This window comes from Pongo pygmaeus, chromosome 14 (assembly GCF_028885625.2).
Source record: "Pongo pygmaeus isolate AG05252 chromosome 14, NHGRI_mPonPyg2-v2.0_pri, whole genome shotgun sequence".
Taxonomy (NCBI): Eukaryota; Metazoa; Chordata; class Mammalia; order Primates; family Hominidae; genus Pongo; species Pongo pygmaeus.
Genome location: NC_072387.2, coordinates 90,288,653 through 90,309,949, shown reverse-complemented (window position 1 = coordinate 90,309,949; position 21,297 = coordinate 90,288,653). Strand labels below are relative to the sequence as shown.

General features: G+C 35.8%; 1 long non-coding RNA gene across 1 annotated transcript; it reads right to left on the bottom strand.

Moving 5' to 3' along the window:
• Positions 1 to 453: 453 nt before the first annotated feature.
• Positions 454 to 13,481, bottom strand: LOC134738035 (uncharacterized). Its single transcript, XR_010123506.1, has 3 exons — positions 13,351 to 13,481; positions 7,143 to 7,258; positions 454 to 758 (listed from the first exon to the last, which is right to left on the bottom strand). It is a non-coding gene; the product is annotated as an uncharacterized LOC134738035 (long non-coding RNA).
• Positions 13,482 to 21,297: the final 7,816 nt, after the last annotated feature.

Sequence of the window (21,297 nt, the reverse complement as noted above, 5' to 3'; positions counted from 1 at the left end):
ACAGCTTGGGCCATTGCTTGAGAGGGTTCAAGCCCCAAGCCCTGGTGGCTTGCACATGGTCTTGGGCCTGTGGGTCCACAGACACAAGAATTGAGGCCTGGGAGCCTGTGCATAGGTTTCAGAGGATGCATGGAAATGCCTGGATGTCCAGGCAGAAGTCTGCTACAGGGGCAGAGCACTCATGAAGAACCTCTACTATGGCAGTGCAGAGGGGAAATGTGGGGCTGGAGACTCCACAAAGCGTCCTCACTGGGGCACTGCTTAGTGGAGCTGTCATAAGAGGACCACCATCCTCCAGACCCCAGAATGGTAGCTCCACTGACAGCTTGCACTATGCACCTGGAAAAGCCACAGGCACTCAAGGACAACCAGTGAAAACAGCCATGGAGGCTGTACCCTGCAGAGCCACAGGGGAGGGGCTTCCCAAGGCCTTGGGTACCCACCCCTCACATTAGTGTGGCCTGGATGTGAGACATAGAGCCAGAGAAGATTATTCTGGAGCTTTAAGATTTACTGACTGTCCTACTGGGTTTTGGATTTGCATGGAGCCTGTAGCCCCTTTATTTTGGCTAATTTTTTCATTTTGAAATGGGAGAATTTACCTGTATCCACATTGTATCTTGGAAGTATCTAACTTGGTTTTTTATTTTACAGGCTCACAGACAGAAGGGACTTGCCTCGTCTTAGATGAGACCTTGGACTTAGCTCCTGGAATGAGCTAAGACTTTGGAGGACTGTTGAGAAGTCATGATTGTGTTCTGAAATATGAGAAGGACATGAGATTTAGAAAGGTCAGGGGTGGAATGATATGGTTTGGATTTGTGTCCCCACCCAAATCTCATGTTGAATTGTAATTCCCGTGTGTTGGAGGAGGAACCTTGTGGGAGGTGATTGCATCATGGGGACAAATTTTCCCCTTGATGTTCTCATAATAGTGAGTTCTCATGAGATCTGTTGTTTAGAAGTGCATAGCACTTTCCCCTTTGCTCTCTTCCTCCTGCTCTGCCATATAAAGAAAGTGCTTGCTTCCCCTTCACCCTTCCACCATGATTGTAGGTTTCCTGAGGCCATCCCAACCATGCCTTCTATACAGCCTGCAGCATTCTGAGTCAATTAAACCTCTTTTCTTCATAAATGTCCCAGTCTCAGGTAGTCTCAGGTAGCTATAGTCTATGAGAGCAGACTATAACAAACATCAACTGTGTGCAAGAAATCAACTACAAAATACTACATATATATACATATGGCTAATTTAATATATCCCTGGGATAAATTCTGCTTTGTCATGATGAATAATCTTTTCACTTTGCTGTTGAATTCAGTTTGTTAGTATTTTGTTGATAAATTTTGCATCAATGTTCATCAAAGGTATTGTCCTATAGTTTTCTTTTTTTGATATGTTCTTGTCTGGTTTTGGTATCAGGGTAATACTGGGCTTTTAGAATGAGTTTGGAAGTATTCCCTCCTCTATTTTTCAGAATAGTTTGGGTAGGATTTTTATAGTTCTTCTTTAAATGTTTAGTAAAATTCAGCAGTGAATCCATTGGGTCCCAGGCTTTCCTTTGTTGAAAGACCTTCTATTATGGCTTCAAACTCTTGTTATTGATTTTTTCAGGTTTTAAATTCCTTCATGGTTCAATGTTGGTAGGTTGTGTTTGTTTAGGAATTTATCAATTTCTTCTGTGTTTTCTAACTTATGGGCATATAGTTGCACATAGTAGCCTCTAACGATCCTTTGAATTTCTGTGGTATCAGTTGTAATATCTCCTTTGTCTTCTCTTATTTTATTTATTTAAATTTTCTTTTTTTCTTAGCCTGTGATATGGTATCAATATGCATCTCCACACAAATCTTATGTCAAATTATATCCCCCAATGTTGGAGGTGGGACCTGGTAGGGGCAGAGTTCTCATAAATAGTTTAGCACCACTCCCCCTTGATACTATACAGTGAGTGAGCTCGCATGAGATCTTGTGTAAAAGGTGGTAGCACCTCCACACTCTCCTCTTCCTGCTCTGGCCATATAAGACAAGCCTGTCTCCCCTTCACCTTCTGCCATGATTGTAAATTTCCTGAGGCCTCCTCCAAAACCAAACAGATGGCCAGCATCATGCTTCCTGTAAGTCCTGTGAAACCATGAACCAATTAAACCTCTTTTCTTTATAAGTTACCCAGTCTCAGGTATTTCCTTATAGCATTGTGAGAATTAATTAATATGGAAAATTGGTACTGAGAAGTGGAATGTTGCTATAAATATACCTGAAAATGTGGAAGCAGCTTTGGAACAGGTTAATGGGCAGAAGTTGGGAGAGTTGGAGGGCTCAGAAGAAGATAGGAAGATGAGGGAAATTTTGGAACCTTAGTGATTCGTTAAATGGTTGTGACAGAAATGCTGATAGTAATGTGGACAATAAAGTCTGGGCAGAGGAGGTCTCACACAGGAATGAGAAACATTTTGGGAACTAGAGCAAAAGTTACTTTTGTTGTGCAAAGAGCCTAGAGGCATTTTGCCCCTGCCCTAGGGGTCTGTGGAACTTTGAACTTTAGATAACAATTTAGACTACCTGGTGGAAGAAATTTCTATGCAGCAAAGTGTTCAAAATGTGGCCTGGCTGCTTCTAACGACCTATCTTCATATGCATGAGCAAAGAATTCACTTGAAACTGGAACTTTTATGTTTAAAAGGGACGTTGTGCACATGTACCCTAGAACTTAAAGTATAATAAAAAAATAAAAATAAAAGGGAAACAGAGCATAAAAGTTCGGAAAATTTGCAGCCAGGAGATGTAGTAGAACATAAAAATCTATTTTCTAGGGAGGAATTCAAGAAGGCTAAAGAAATTTGCATAACTAAAAGGAAGGCAAATGCTGACAGCCAAGACAATGGGAAGAAGTCCTCAAAGGCATTTCAGAGACCTTTGCAGCAGCTCCTCCCATTACAGGCCCAGAAGCCTAGGAGAGAATAGTTTTGTGGGCCAGGCCTAAGGCCCTGCTGTCTTGTGTAGCCTCAAGATGCTGCACTCTGCTTTCCAGCTTCATCAGCTCCAGCCCTGGCTAAAAGGGGCCCAGCTATACCTTGGGGTGATGCTTCAAAGGGTGCAAGTCATAATCTATGGAGGATTCCATGTGGTGTTAAGCCTGCAGGTGCACAGAGTGCAGGAGTTGAGGCTTTGGAGCCTGCCTAGATTTGAAAGGATGTATGAAAAAGGATGGATGTCCAGGCAGAAGCCTGCTATAGGGGTGGAACCCTCATTGAGAAGCACTAATAGGACAGTGTGGAGGAAAAATGTGCAGTTGGAGACCCCATACAGAGGCCCCATTGGGTCACTTGCCCAGTGGAGCTGTGAGAAGAGAACCACCATCCTCCAGACCCCAGAATGGTAGATTCACTGTCAGTTTGCACCATGAGCCTGGAAAAGCTGCAGGCACTCGATGATAGCTCATGAGAGCAGCCACAGGGGCTGGCACCTGCAAAACCACAGGGGCATGGCTGTCCCAGGCCTTGGGAGCCCATTCTTTGCATCAGTATTCCCTGTATGTGAGACATGAAGTCAAAGGAGATTATTTTGGAGCTTTAAGATGTAATGACCACCCTGCTGGATTTCAAACTCGTATGAGGCCTGTTTCTCCTTTCTTTTGGCCAATTTCCCCTTTTGGAACACAAGTATTTACCCAATGCCTGTACCTCCATTTTATCATGGAAGTAACTAACTTGTTTCTGATTTTACAGGCCCATAGTCAGGAGAGACTTGCCTTGTCTCAGATGAGATTTGGTAATTTTGACTTTTAATTAATGCTGGCATGAGTTAAGACTTCAGGGGAATGTTGGGAAGGCATGATTGTATTTTGCAATATGAACAAAACATGAGATCATGAGATTTGGGAAGGGCCAGAGGTGAATGATATTGTTTTGATCTGTGTCTCTGTCGAAATCTCATGTCTAATTGTAATCCCCAGTGTTGGAGGTGGAGATTGTATAATGAGGGTAGAGTTCTCATAAATGGTTTAGCACCATCCCCCCTTGTTACTGTATATTCAGTGAGTTCTCATGACACCTGCTTCTTTGAAAGTGTGTGGCACCTCCCTACTCTCTCTCCTTCTCCTGCTCTGGCCATGTAAGACAAGCCTGATTCCTCTTCACCTTCCTCCGTAATTGTAAGTTTTCTGAGGCCTCCTCAGAAGCCAAACAGATGGCCAGCATCATGCTTCCTATACAGCCTATGAAATGTTAGCCAATTAAACCTCTTTTTTAAGTAAATTACCCAATCTCAGGTTTATTTTACAGCAATTCAAGAATGAACTAATAGAGCCTGACTAAATGTTTGTCAGCTTCGTTTATCTTTTGAAAATCCAACTTTCCATTTCATTGAGCTTTCTTACTGTTTTCTTCATTTCAATTTGATTATCTTCTCTGATCTTTATTATTTATTTGCTTCTACTAATTTTGAGTTTAGTTTCCTTCTGATTTCTAGTAGCTCTTTATGATGCATTAATATGTTATTTGAAACTTTTCTACTTTTTAGATGTAGGTGCTTATAACTATAAACTTTCATCTTAGTGCTGTCACTGTATCACCCAGGTTTTAGGATGTTATTTCCATTATTATTTGTTTCAAGAAATTTTTTACATTTTGTTTGTAATTTCTTCATTGACACACTGGTCATTCAGGAGTGTATTATTTAATTTTCAAATTTTTCATAATTTCTGAAATTCCTCTTTTGGCTGATTTCCAGTTTTATTCCATTGTGGTCAGAGAAGATACTTAATATAATTTTAATTTTTTTTGAATATTTTAATACTTGTTTTGTGGCCTAACTTATGGTCTATCCTTGAGAATGATCCATGTGCTGAGGACAAGAATGCATATTCTGTAGCCATCGAGTGAAATGTTCTGTAAATATCTATTAGGTCCATTTGGTCAATAGTGCAGATTAAGTCCAGTGTTTCTTTATTGATTTTCTGTCTGGATAATCGTCAGTGCTGAAGTAGGGTGTTGAAGTCTCTGGCTATTATTGTATTAGGGCCTATCTGTCTCTTTAGCTCTGATATCTGCTTTATCTATCTGGGTGTTCCAGTGTTGGGTGTATATATATTTAAAATTATTATATCCTGTTGCTAAATTGACCGCTTTTATCATTACATCATTGTCTTCTTTGTCTCTTTTCATAGTTTTTGTCCTGAAATCTATTTTGTCTGATATAAGTATAGCTATTATATTTATTGTAGTCTTCATTGTCTGGGATTGTTTATGCCTTCCTTTCTTGAAAAGGTTTTCCAGGTATTCAGAGTGATTTGGGTTTTGTGATCTAAGTTTTTGGTCACTGAAGCCATTTTTGCATTAGAGAAAGCCCAGAATTACCCCAAGGCCAGTAACACTGTGGATCTTGCAGACCCGTAGAGGTATTGCCTTTGTGGTCATGGATATGATCCAAACAATTTCTCTGAATTCCAGGTAGAAACTTTTGTTCTCTTCCTTTACTTTCTCCCACACACACACACAAAAAAAAAGAAAAAAAAAAAATTGAGTCCTCTGTCTGTGGTGAGCTGCCTGGAGCTGGTGGAGTTGTATCATAAGCACTCCTGTGACCACCACCACTAGGACTATGCTGGGTCAGAACTGAAGCCAGCACAGCACAAGTTCTTGCCTAAGGTCTGCAGTAATCACTGCCTCACTACCACTTATGTTTGTTCAAGGCCTGAGGGAGCTATAATCACCAAGTGGCAAAGCTAGCCAGGCTCGTATCCTTTCCTTCAGGGTGACAAGTTCTCCCTGACACTGGGCAGGTCCAGAGATGCCATCTGGGAGCCAGGGCCTGCAGTCAGAAATCTTAGGACTCTACCTGGCACTCTATTCTACTGCAGCTGAGCTGGCATCCAAGCCATAAGACAAATTCCTTCCAACTCTTCCCTCTGCTTTCACAAGCAGAGGAGTCTCTCCATGACCACCAGTGCCCCTGAGCTATGGTGAGTATTCCTGGCTAACACCAATGTCCACTGAAGGCCATAGGGCTCTTCGTTAAGCTTATGGTGAATGTTGCCAGGCCTTGTACTCTCCTTTTAGGGCAGTGGGCTCCCTTCTGGTCCAAGGTGGCCCAGAAAGGCCACTCAAGAGCTAAGGCCTGGAATCAGAGACCCCAAGAGTTCTCTTTTTGCTCTACCCCACTGTCGCCAAGCTGATACCTAAGCTTCAAGACAAATTCCCCTTTACTCTTGCTCCTCTTTTCTCAAGCAGGCGTCTCTCCCCATAGCCATTACAGCTGAAAATGTTCTGTGTCACATCTGAATCTGGCATCTCTCTTAGTCTCACTCAAGTACGACTATGAGTACTTCCTGGGTACTGCTGCTGATTATTCGGGGCCCAAAATCTCTTTAGTTAGTAAGCAATGATGCTGCCAGGGATGGGTACTTCCCTTCAAGGCAGCAGATTTCCTTCTGACCCAGTGTGTGTATAAAAATATTGCCAATAAACTAGGGTCTAGAATCGGGGCCTCAGGACTCTGCCTGGTATCCTATCCTACTGTGGTTGAGCTGATTTCTAAGTTGTAAGACAAAGCCCTCTTTACTCTCCTTTCTCTGTTCCTCAAGCAGAAGGAAAGAGTAGCTCCTGGAGCTGCAAGCAGCACTGCCTTGGGTTGGGTTATGGGTGGTGCAAGAACTCCCTTGTCTGTCCCAATGGTGTCTTAATGGGTTATGTGCCCCACAAGACCACTGGCTCTGAGCCCAGCTCAGCACCTGGACTTTCCCAGGAATTGCAGACCTTGTGGCATAGACTGCCTGGCAAGTTTATTTAGGATCAACAGCACACTTTAGCACATTGTGGCAAGGCTTTCCAGAAATCAATTCTGACCACTGAGTTGGATGATTCCCTTTTGGCTAGGACTGGTCTAAATGCTCCTTCTGTGGGAGACAACTGAATTCTGCCTGGTAGTACTGTTCTGACAGGGCAACTCTGAGTTTCAATGCCAAAATCCCACCATCATTGTGCTCTCCCTTCCCCAAGTACAAAGATTCTGTCTCCACAACAACCAACCACTGCCAGGGGGATAGGAAAGGATTGGTACTGGTAAGTCAAGACTCTCTTTCTTACTCTTTTAAGTGACTATATCAGTGATATGAAGTTAAAACCAGGTATTGACTACTCACCTGATTTCTGGTTCCTATGAAAGTGCTTTTTTGTGTGTGTGGGGATTGTTCAATGTAGTATTCCCACAGGGACAATGATCAGTCAAGGATTCTACTAGCCATCTTGCTCCACATCTCTGCCAAGCAAAAAGTTTCGTATAAGATTTTCATAAGCTTACAAACAAGCAGGTGCTTATCTTTATAAAATGGAAAATTGTGGTTTTCTCAAAATGTTCTTAAGTTTAGAAATTTAAAAAGTTGAGTCACAGAAAACTAACAGAAAATACATAAGGACATAATTATTGAAGTAAATACTTGTGAGTAGAAATATCCCAAAATGCGAAAACAAAATTTACAGGAAAAAAATTAGTACTCACTATATCCCTAAACTGGGAAGAGTAGTAAAAAATAACTTTAGAATAATATTTAATAATATTATTCTTACAAATCCTGTCTTGCATGTGGCAAATGCTTTTTTAGATACATATTCAAAAAACGAAGAAGTTAATAGTTATCATTTATAAGAAAAAGGCACATTATACAATTACATAAACAAATTATGTTTAAAAATTTAAATACTGGCTTTAGTTCATGCTTTATTGAAAATCCATGGCTCCAACTCTACTGATGCTGTATGTATTAACATGAATTAGACATGTTCATTGAACATAGACTCAGCTTAATGTCCAAATCATTACAGGCTCTTCATTATGTGGCTTTGACAACGATGAACAGATATTCATTAGGGCAATCATATGCATAATAAATCTACATTAAAATTGACAAATAGGAGCTATCAGGGCTCAATGAACTTTGTCTATAGTGTTTTTTACTATAAAATGATATCAGTTTTTATTGCTATTGGAGTCAAAAAATAGAATTGGAAATCCAAGGATTTTCAAATTACTCTTTGTTGTGATGAGCTACAAAGTGTCCGCTGTTACGAGGCAACAAAGTGAGTAACTATTGTGAAAGGCACATTAGCTATGGCATCAAAATCTAGATTTTAGTACATTTCTGCCATTTATTATGCATCTGACCTTGGACAAGTCACTACCAATTTTAGATTTCAGCTTCTTCATCTATAAAACAAAGAGTATACTCTTTAGTATAAAAATTGAGACAAATTTTAGAATTCATCTAATGGTAATGTATTATTTTCTTTCATAAATATAAAAAAGTACTCAGCAGAAACTTTATCAGCCAGAAGAGATTGTGGTCCTATCTTTAGCTTTCTTAAACAGCATAACTGCCAACCAAGAATTTTGTATCCAGCAAAACTAATTTCATAAAAGAAGAAAAAAATACATTGTTTTTCAGACAAGCAAATGCTGAAGAAATTTGTCACTACTATATCAGCCCTACAAGAAATATTAAAAGGAGTTTTAAAGCTTGAAACAGAAGGTTGATATGCACCAGAATAGAACCTCTTAAAAGCATGAAACTCACAGGTCCTATAAAATAATAACAAAATGAAGAGAACAAAATACCTAGATAACAACCAACATGATGAGTGGAACAGTACCTCACATCTCAATATTAACATTGAATGTAAATGGTCTAAATGCTCCATTTAAAAGATACATATTTCCAGAATGGATAAAAAATTACAAACCAAACATTTTCTGTCTTCAGGAGACACACCTAACACATAACAATTATTTTAGATTCAAGGTAATGGCATGGAAAAAGAAAAAGATATTTCACACACATGGAAGCCAAAAGTCAGCAGGCGTAGCTATTCATATATCAGATAAAACAGACTTTAAAGGAACAATAGTAAAAAAAGACAAAGAAGGTCATTGTATAATGATAAAAGGATCAATTCAGCAAGAAGATATTACAATCCTAAATATATATGCACTTAACTCTGGAGATCCCAGACTCATAAAGCAATTGCTACTAGACCTACATGAAGAGATAGACAGTAACACAATAATAATGGGGGACTTCAACACTTCACCAACAGCACTCGACAGATAATCAAGGCAGAAAATCTACAAAGAAACACTGGACTTAAACTGCAATCTAGAACAAATTGACCTAACAGGTATTCACAGAACATTCTACTTATGAATTGCAGAATATACATTCTTCCCATCAGCACATGGAACATTCTTCAAGATAGAACATACTATAGGCTACAAAAGAAGTTTCAAGAATTTTTTAAAATCAAAATTATATCAACTATTTTCTCAGACCACAGTGGAATAAAACTAGAAATCAACTCCAAAAGGAATGCTCAAAACTATACAAATACACAGAAATTAAACAATATGCTCTTGAATGATTTTTAGGTTAAAAATGAACTCAAAAATGGAAATTTAAAAATTCTTTGAAATGAATGATAGTAGTGACACAAGTTATAAACACCTCTGGTATACAGCAAAAGCAGCGCTAAGAGAAAAGTGTATAGTGCTTAATGCCTACATCAAAAAGTCTGAAAGCTCACAAATCGACAACTTAGCATCATACCTCAAGAAATGAGAGAAACAAGAACAAACCAAACTCATAGCTAGCAAACGAAAAGTAATAACAAACATTAGAGCAGAACTAAATGAAACCAAACCAAAAAAGTACAAAAGAACAATAAAGCAAAAATTTGGTTCTTTGAAAAGGTAAATAAAGTCAATATACCATTATGTAAATAAACCAAAAAAAAAATAAAAAGAGAGAAGTTTCAAATTAGCACAATCAGAAAAAAAATGGAGACATTACAACTGATACTACAGAAATACAAAAGGTCATTCAAGTCCACCATGACCTCCTCTATGCATACAAATCAAAATTTTATAGGAAATGGATACATTCCTGGAAACATTCAAGCCTCACAGCTCGAATCAGGAAGAAATAGAAATCCTGAACAGACCAGTAACAATCAGTGAGATTGAATCATTAATATAAACATTTCCAAAAATAAAAAGGCCAGAGCCAAATGGAACAACAGCCAAATTCTACCAGACATTCAAAGAAGAAATAGTACCAAATCTACTGAAACGATTTCCAAATATTGAGAAAGAGGGACTCCTCCCCAATTTATTCTATGAACCCAATGTTACCCTGGTACCCAAGCCAGGAAAGGACATAACAACAACAACAATAAAACTACAGACCAGTGTCCCTGATGAACATAGATACAAAAACCCTCAACAAAATACTAGGGCATCAAAAAGATAATTCACCATAATCAAGTGGTTGTCATCTCAGGATGGTTCAACATACAAAAGTCGATAAATGTGATTCATCACATTAACGGAATTAAAAACAAAAATAACATCATCATCTCAATTGACCCAGAAAAAGCATTCAATAAAATCCAACATCCCTTTCTGATAAAAACCCTCAAAAAACTCGGCATAGAAGAAACATACCTCAAAATAATAAAGCTGTATAAAACAAACCCATAGCTAACATCATACAAAATGAAGAAAAGTTGAAAGCATCCCTTCTAAGAACTGGAATAAGACAAGAATGCCCACTTTCACTGCTTCTATTCAACATATGACTGGAAGTCCTAGTAAGAGAGATTAGTCAAGAGAAAGAAATAAAGTGTACCCAAATTGGAAAAGAGGAAGTCAAACTATCCCAGTTTGCTGATGATACAGTCATACACCTAGAAAATCCTGAAGACTCCACCAAAAGACTACTGGATTAGATAAATGAATTCAGTAAAGTCTCACGTGACAAAATCAATGTATACAAATCAGTTATTACTGCTATTCACCAACAACCAACCTGAGAATCAAATCAACAACCCAATCCCTTTTACAATAGCTGCAAAAGAAATGATACCTACAAATACACATAACAAGGGAGGTAAAAGATCTCTGTAAGATCAGCTACAAAACACTGCTGAAAGAAATCATAGATGACACAAAGAAATGGAAATGTATTCTATGCTCATGGACCACAAGAATCAATATCATGAAAATGACCTTACTGCCAAAAGCAATGTACATATTTAATGCATTTCCTCTCAATATATCAACATCATTTTTCGCAGAATTAGAAAAAAAATCCTAAAATTCATATGGAATCAAAAAAAGAGCCCCAATAGCTGAATCATTCCTAAGCAAAAAGAACAAATGTGGAGGCATCACATTACCTGACTTCAAATTATACTACAAGGCTGTTGTAACCAAAACAGCATGGCACTGGCATAAAAGTATATATATAGACCAATGGAACAGAATAGAGAACCCAGAAAAAAGCCAAATACTTAAAGCCAACTGATCTTTGACAAAGCATACAAAAACATAACCTGTGGAAAGGACAACCTGTTTAATAAATAGTGCTGGGAAAACAAGATAGCCACATGTAGAAGAATGAAATTCAATCCCTATCTCTCACCATCTAAAAATGTCAACACCGTATGAATCAAAGACTTAACTCTAAGACCCAAAACCATAATAAGTCTAGCAGAGAATGTAGGAAAAACACTTTTGGGCACTGGTGTAGGCAAAGAATGTGTTACTAAGATCCCAAAACCAAATGCAACAAAAACAAAAATAAATGGGACCTAATTAAACTAAAAAACTTCTGCACAGCAAAATAAATAATCATCAGAGTAAACAGGCAACCCACAGAATGGTAGCAAATATTTTCAAACTATACAACCAACAGAGAACTAATATTCATAACCTACAAGAAATTCAAACAAATCAGCAAGAAAAAAAATAACTTCATCAAAAAGTGGACAAATGGCATGAATAGATGCTTCTCAAAAGAAAATATACAAATGGCCAACAACCATATGAAAAAATACTCATCATCACTAATCATCAGGGAAATATGCAAATTAAAACCAAAATGACATACTACCTTACTCCAGCCAGAATTACCATTAATAAAACTTCAAAAATAATGAAGTTTGGCATGAATGTGGTGAAAAGGGAACAGTTATATACTGTTGGTGGGAATGTATATTAGTACAATCACTATGGAAAACAATATGCAGATTTCTCAAAGAACTAATAGTAGATCATTCAATCCAGCAATCCCACTATTGGGTATCTACCCAAATGAAAAGAAGTTATATAAAAAGCCACCTGCACACATGTTTATCTCAGCATACTTCACATATGCAAAGACACGGAACCAACCTAAGTGTCCATCAACTGATTGGATAAAGAAAATGTGGTATATATACATCATGGAATACTACTCAGTCATAAAAAAGAATAAAATCATGTCTTTTGCAGCAACCTGGATGGAGCTGGAACCCATCATTCTAAGTGGAATAATTCAGGATTGGAAAATCAAATATTGTATGTTCTCATTTATAATGGGGAGCTAAGCCATGGATACATGAAGGCATACAGAGTGGTATAATGGATAAAAAAACTACATATTGGGTACAATGTACACTACTCAGGTGACAGGTGCACTACAGTCTCCGACTTCACCACTATAAAATTCATCCATGTAACCAAAAACCACTTGTACTCAAAAGCTGTTGAAATAATATATATATAAAATACATATAAGAAAAAGTAAAAAAAAAAAAAACAACATTTTACCATTCACATAGAGAGAGAGGAAAAGAGAGACAAAGAAAGAGAAAGAGAGAGAGAGAGAAAGAATAAAATATATTTATCTTAATTGAGGACACACTTTGGCAGTACTCAAATACACTGAATTCCAGAAATCCTAGAAACAAAATGCAAAGCAGTAGATGGTGTGTACTATGCGACCAGCACTCCCCAACCTGGACATCCTAAGGCATTGCACAATATTCCAGAACTGACTCCAATTAGGTCAGGAGCTAAATGTGGTGAAATAAATTGAACAGATCAGCTACATCTGGGTAACCAGACTTATTGCATTTGGCTTTGTGGTTATTAAGAACCACACACCAGCTCTTATTTTCTTCCCAGTGAGATGATTAATGGAGCAAAGTTGTCTATGTTTTGCACTAGTGCTCTGTTCATTATTGCAAGTCTACCTTCAAAACTCACAAAACGTCCAAAGTGATAAATCATGTGGTGACCTTCACAAGAGTAAATTACTGAAGGGTAGTTACACTTTGACTCATTTGGTTAATGTGAACATCCAATTTAATAAAATATTTATTTCACATGCAAGGAAATACAAACTAAGCTACAAAGGCATAAAATTACTGTAATAAGGAGAGATTTCAAATTTGAATCCCTAGGCTGGTAAAATGCTTTTAATTGTAGTTTTGGTAAAACCTGAAATATTATTTCACTTATTAATAATAAACACTTACCTCGGATCTGCTCTGTGGAAGGCAGTGTTCTAAGTGGTTTATCCACATGAACTTATTAAATCTTCATTTACAAAATTCTTATGATGACATTTCCTGCTGTGATCAACAACATCCCAACTCCATCTCTGTCACTGTGAATAAATTCCAAATTTTCCTATGTCTTTTAAGCACTCTCAAATTTCTAAGTCACATCAGGAGCAAATGATTGGCTGAGCCTAAGTTATGTTTCTAAAGCATAGCTCCAGGGAGTAAGAGGAAGGATTATGCTCTCTCCACTCACTAAAACCAACGTAATAAATGATTTCTCTAAACAGGAAGGTAGTTCAGAACTTAGCTGGCCAAAATATGACAAGTACCCATTATAGCCCATTCTTTTGATTTCTCAATAGTTATGTGCTCCCTTCGTTTTATAACATAATATTTTCAAGTTTCAGACAGTTGAAAATATGTTCCTACTCTTACAAAAGGGAAACACCATCAAGTCCAATTGCGTATTATCACTGGTTTAAAATATAGGATCTCTAGGTGATAACTAGTTCTCTATTTCTGTCATAGCCTTAAATTCTACAACTTTTGGACTAAATTAAGAATACATGTATGATAAGGAAATCCTATTTACTTATAGAAAAATAGAGTGGATCATCTGTAGGGTAAATTTGGTGTATTTATGGGCAAAACTATCTTTTATTTTTTAACGATATGACCCTAACTATGTTTTAAAATGTGTTTAATTGTATACAAAATTATAGAAGGAAATACAAGAACCCAGTACAATTTTTAACTTTATAAATGAGAATTGTGAGTGGGCTCTGGGGACTAGGGTGGCGAAAGATTATTTTTCCTAACCATCTTTGAAGTATTTGCTCATGTTTCAAAGGTTTATTAATCATATCATATGCCATCTTCCATTCTGTAAACCTGAAATATGGAATTCCAGACTTGAAAGTAGAGGTAGTAAGGTTAGATTTGCCATCCATAGGTGACATTGGTACTGGTAGTAATAATAGAAGATTGTGGTAAGTTGATTTCTTGACATTTACTTTTGAGAGGAAGCCCCAGAAATCATTTTCCTATGAAGTAAGTTTTGCAGCATAATTTTAGATATTTATCTACAAGTTTAGCCTCAAATTTTGTTTTATTTTTTCTCTAATCTTCCTACTAATCATGTTAGATATACAGTATTTTTTATTTTTTTATTTTTTTTTCCAGTTTGCCTTTATACCTAGGATGTATTTTTTCTTTTCTTTTTTTTAATTTAATTTTATTATTATTAAAGTTTTAGGGTACATGTGCACAATGTGCAGGTTAGCTACATACGTATACATGTGCCATGCTGGTGTGCTGCACCCATTAACTCGTCATTTAGCATTAGGTATATCTCCTAAAGCTATCCCTCCCCCCTCCCCCCACCCCACAACAGTCCCCAGAGTGTGATGTTCCCCTTCCTGTGTCCATGTGTTCTCATTGTTCAATTCCCACCTATGAGTGAGAATATGCGGTGTTTGGTTTTTCGTTCTTGCGATAGTTTACTGAGAATGATGATTTCCAATTTCATCCATGTCCCTACAAAGGACATGAACTCATCATTTTTTATGGCTGCATAGTATTCCATGGTGTATATGTGCCACGTTTTCTTAATCCAGTCTATCATTGTTGGACATTTGTGTTGGTTCCAAGTCTTTGCTATTGTGAATAGTGCCGCAATAAACATACGTGCGCATGTGTCTTTATAGCAGCATGATTTATAGTCCTTTGGGTATATACCCAGTAATGGGATGGCTGGGTCAAATGGTATTTCTAGTTCTAGATCCCTGAGGAATCGCCACACTGACTTCCACAATGGTTGAACTAGTTTACAGTCCCACCAACAGTGTAAAAGTGTTCCCATTTCTCCACATCCTCTCTAGCACCTGTTGTTTCCTGACTTTTTAATGATTGCCATTCTAACTGGTGTAAGATGGTATCTCATTGTGGTTTTGATTTGCATTTCTCTGATAGCCAGTGATAGTGAGCATTTTTTCATGTGTTTTTTGGTTGCATAAATGTCTTCTTTTGAGAAGTGTCTGTTCATGTCCTTTGCCCACTTTTTGATGGGGTTGTTTGTTTTTTTCTTGTAAATTTGTTTGAGTTCATTGTAGATTCTGGATATTAGCCCTTTGTCAGATGAGTAGGTTGTGAAAATTTTCTCCCATTTTGTAGGTTGCCTGTATTTTTTAATGAACTCCCTTTTTTAAAAAACTGGCCAGCAAATTACCAGTTTTTTGCAACTTCCAAAATTACCTAAAGGATATTGATCCTGTAAAGTCATTGCAGGTATTAGACATTCAATGGTAGGAATCTAGGATTGTTAATCTGATATGGATGGATCTGAATACTGTGGAATAGCTACAACTGAAGAATAGGATGACACCAGTCCCTGACCTACAGTGGCAAAACAGTGCATTATTATCTGTGAACTCCTGTGCCCATGAAGTACAAATCCTGATTCAATAGCTGCTATCATTGAATAAAATTTTTATCCTGAAATTCTAGGACTCTGGTGCTGGCTTCCTTATTTTATAACTGAGTATGGGGCCTAAAGAATGAAAATGATAAGATTGAAACCCTTATCCAAGACCATTCAATATTAAGCTTTATCAATTGCAGCAGAACTGAAAAGGCAAAATGAGTTGAACAATTGACCATTAATATTTACAAACACTCCAGCTGAACTTGGGAAATTGGGAAAAAGGATAAACTGAGAATTAGAATATTTATAAGATTAGATTAGATCAAACCAATGACTATCAACCACTAAATTCTACTGAGCTCTTGCCAGCAGAAAGAAGTAACAACTGCTCTCCTGGCTGATAGGCTCATCCTTACTTTGTTTGAAGTTTCTGTAATGACCAAGCCTAAAGCATTTACTCTGCAAAAGCAAGAAAATTGTGTCTCAGTTTATCACCCCGCTTTATTTTCACATGTATAACTAGAATCTAATTCCAGCCTTTTCCAGGAGTAAAGTTCAAATTAAAACTTAGAGGAAAAAATATCTACACAAAAAGTGTACATATTATTGGCAATTTGTTTTAGCAAAAGCATGGAAATGGATGTAAAAAAAAGAATCTGTGGATGTTAGACTAATAAGTAAGGAATATAATCTTAGACTAGGTTGAATTTATCAATGCAGGTAAAATTACCAGTGTTTCTGAAATCAGTGTGCTAACTTGAACAACTAACAGTCAATGGTTTGATTGAATGAAAACCTGACTTAATATAACTGGCATGTCCTGACCTCAATGCAGATGCTTGAAATTCCTTTAAAAAATGTAGGAGAGTAATGTACAACTGTATTCCTAGCTACATGGGAGGCTGAGGCAGCAGGATCCCTTGAGCCCAGGAGATCAAGGCTGCAATGAACTATGACTGTGGCACTACCACTCTAGCTCCAGCCTGGGCAAGACCACTACCCTGTCAAAAATAAATAAATAAATAAATAAATAAAAGGAGCCCCAAAAACCCCAAAACTTAGAAGATACAAAAATTGCAAGAAGATATCTTATGGGACTCATTCACATACACCCAAAAGCTAACAGACTGGTAAGCCCAGAATACCCTCATCACAGGATGCAGGAACACACTACACAAAGCAGTGCAAGTATCTTTGAAACAGTTTTGATGGTTGTTCTCTGTAATCCTATAATGCAGGTGTATGAAATGACCATCTAATAGGTCTGTAATCATATCAAATTATGGTTTTAAACTTGCATTTGCCAAATGACTAATTATGTATCATATCTTTTAATGTGTTTATTTGTCCCCTGTATGTCTTCCTTGGTGGGATGCTTTGCCCATTTTGAAAATTGCTTTGTTTTCATACTGTTGAATTTTGAGATTTCTGAGTATGAGTACTTTATTGCTGTAGTTTGCAAAAATGTTGTCACAGCCCGTGTCTTACCTTTTCATTCTCAATATGTCTCAGAGCAGAAGTTTGTGATTTTTATGAATCTTCATGTACCTTTTCATTTAATAGATGTCTTTTGTTGACACATCTGAGATCTTTCATTAAACAAAAGTTACAAAAAATTATCTCTATGTTTGTTTCTAGAAGTTTTATAATTTTAGATGATACATTTAATTCTATGACTCATTTTGATACACCTTTTATGTAGTGTGAGGTAAAGATCTAAGTTTATTTTTTGCATATGCTTATCCAATTATTTCATATTATTCTTTAAACATAATGTCATTTCTCCACTAAAGGAACTTCGAACTTTTGTTAAAAATCAGTTGTCATGTATGCATATGTCTAGCCCTAGACTCTCCATTCCATTGATATATTTATCTATCTCTTGATTAATTCAGCCTTATAATAAATTTTGGAATCAGAAGTATTCATTCTCCAACTGTCTTCTTCTTTTTAAAATTTATTTTGGTAATTCCACTTCCTTGTATGTTAAATGTACAAATTAATTTTAAAGTAGAATTTTGATTGAAATCACACTGAATCTATAAATCCATTTGGGGAGAATTAACACTATAACAATACTGAGTTTTTCAATTCATAAACACAATGTATCTCTCCATTTAGGTTATCTTTAATTTCTTTTCAGAAATTAAATATCTTTAATTTTTTTTCAGTGTTTTGTAGATTTCATGGTATATGTCTCACATATTTTTTGTCATTTTTGTCTCAAATTTATCACATTTTTATGCTATTCTAAATGGTATTTTTAATTTAATTTCCTGAATAGGTCATTGTTAGTACACAGATAAATATTAAATTTTATATTGCTTTTACATGTGGCAAATGGATTAATTCACATATTAGTTCTAGTATCTTTTTCCATAGCTTCCATAGAATTTTTTTAAATAGATGATCAAATTATCTTAAATAATAGTTATATTTCATTTTTTCCAATTTAAAAAACTGATATTTCTTTGTCTTACTTTATGGAACGGCTAGTACAGTGCTTAATGGAAGTAGTGAAAGAAGAAATCCTGACATTCCTTTGATAATAAGGGAAAAATATTCAGTCATTCACTAGTAAGTATGATGTTTGCTAGCAGTAGGTTTCTCAAAGATGCCCCTTTATCAAGTTGAGAATTATTTTCTTCTATTCACATTTTTGCTGAGAGTTTTACATTAGGAATTTGTATTTGATATTGTCAAATGCTTTTTCTCTATCTCTCAGATAATCATGTGGTGTTACTTTATTTCATTTGTTCATATGGTGGTTAATATTACTTGATATTTTAATGCTAAACTGTTCATGCATTCCTGAGATAAATTTACTTGGTCATGATGTACTATCCTTTTTTTTTTTTTTTTTTTTTTTTTTGAAATGGAGTTTTGCTCTTGTTGCCCAGGCTTGGAGTGCAGTGGCGCAATCTCGGCTCACTGCAACCTCTGCCTCCTGGGTTTAAGCGATTCTCCTGCCTCAGCCTCCCAAGTAGCTGGGATCACAAGCACCCACCACCACACACAGCTAATTTTTGTATTTTTAGTAGAGATGGGGTTTCGCCATGTTGGCCAGACTTGTCTCAAACTCCTGACCTCAGATGATCCACCCGCCTCGGCCTCTGAAAGTGTTGGGATTACAGGCATGAGCCACCATGCCCAGTCCCTTTTTAATATATTTATACATTTTATTTGTACAATTTTAAGTTTAAAAAGAATATTTGTCTGCAGCTTCTATTCTTGTAATGTCTTTGGTTTTAAGAGAGGACATTGCTGAACTCATAGAATGAGTTGGGATGTATTCTTTCCTAAACAATTTCCTGAAAAATTTGTATAGAAATGGTGTTATATCTTTCTAAGTTTTTGTTGTAATAAAGTCATTCAGAGTTTTCCTATACATATGTTTAACTGCAAATTCAAATAGCTCTATACCCAAATAGATATAGGGCCATTCAGTTTAGTTTCATCATTTTTCTGTATTTTTAAATCATCTTCCATTTTATTGATTTTCACTCTAATATTCATTATTTTCTTCTTCTTACATTAGGTATCATTTGTTTTTGTATTCTAGATTCCTAAGGTGGAAGCTGTGGTCATTAATTCGAGACATTTATGTAAACATAAAAACAGGCCTTTAGTGTTACAAATTTCCCTCTAATGACCAAGTAAGCAATATTCCACAAATTTTCCTATGCTGGGATTTTTAAAAATATTCTATTCGGTTTAAAATATATTTGACAAATGGGTTACTTATAAGTGTGTTATACAGTTTTTAAGAACCAGGGATTTTCCAGAGATCTGTTAATAAATTTTAACTTCATTTTGGTAAGAAAAACTTTATCTGACTTGAATCTTTTTAAATTTATTGAGATTTCTTTTATGGCCTATATTATATTATATTCCATGATGACTTAAAAAGAAGGTGTATTATCTTGTTCTTCGATAGAGTATTCTATTAATGTCAATTAAGTTAATCTATTTAATACTACTGCTCAAGTCCTATATATAGTTACTGATTTTCCAGGTAATTTTTTGAGATCTCAATTTAATTGAGATAAGTGTGTTAATATCCCTGATTATAATTGCCAATTTTTGTTTTAGTCCTTGAAATTCTATCAATTATGGTTTCATGTATTTTGAGGTTCCATTACTAGTTGCATAAACATTTAGGTTTGCCATGACTTCTTAAGTGATCCCTTTATTATTATAAACTTACCTTCTTTAATCTTTAGTAATATTCCTGGTTCTGAAATATTCTTTGTCAGATATTAATGTAGCCTCTCCACCTTTTTTCAAATTAATGTTATCATGATATACAATTTTCTATCATTTCACTATTTACATATGTGTGCCTTATTTAAAGATTTCTTGTAGGCATCTATAGTTGAGTCTTGCATTTTATCTATTTTGGCATTATCTGACATTTTTGTTCCATTTACATTTAATGTGATGATTCTATATCTAAAATTTTCCTATTTATTTTCCATTTGTTCTATCTGTTCTTTGCTCCTCTCTCCCTCTTTTTCAGCTCTTTTGCCCCCGTTTTCTGCCTTTTTTAATTTAATATTTTTTGCAGTTTTATTTTACTTTATTTATTTCCTTTGTTTGCTATAACTTTGTCATGTTTCTTTAGTGGTCCTTTTAGAGTTTACTTTATATACCTTAAATTTCATAACCTGACTTCATGCACTATTATTTTATCCCACATGTAAGTAACTTAAAACAATATACTTCCTTTTTTCTCTCCCAGTCTTTGTACAGTTCCTGTCAGATATTTTACTTCTATATTTTTATAATCCCCACAATACATTATTATGTTTGAATAAGTCATCAATTGTTTTTTACATTAACTTAAATAAAAAGAAAATTTCTCATCTTATGGAGAAACTTTAAGATTTCTTGTTATTCAGGCCTGCTGGTGACAAATTATTTCAACTTTTTTTTTTTAACTTTTATTGTCAAAGATATTTTGGCTGGGTATATAATTCTAGGTAGAAAGTTTTTTTCTTTCAATTACTTAAATATGTTGCTCAGTTGTTTTACTGCTTGCATTGTTTCCACAAAAAACCTACTATCATGCTTACCTTTGTTCTAGACATAATGTGTTTTTTTCCTCTGGTTTGAACCAATTTGATTATGATGTAGCTTGGTGTGTGTGTGTGTGTGTATACACACATACACCAAGGTACATTATATATGTGTATATATATAATTAATATATAAAATTTATAAATATTTGATGTATAAAATTTTGTTTTGTTAACATTTTTGCAGTCATAATTTATAGTTTTCAGAAAATTTAGAAATTCTCATATCTTCAATTATTTTTTCTAACACTTCCCTTCACCTACCTGACAACCTTCATGCCTCCAGTTACAATTGTTATTAGGTTGTTAGAAGTTGTCCCAAGGCTTGTTGATGCTGTGTTTATTTTTTTAAGTATTTTTTAAGTATTTTTAAGTATTTTTAGTATTTTTTAAGTATTTTTCAAGTATTTTTTCCCTATG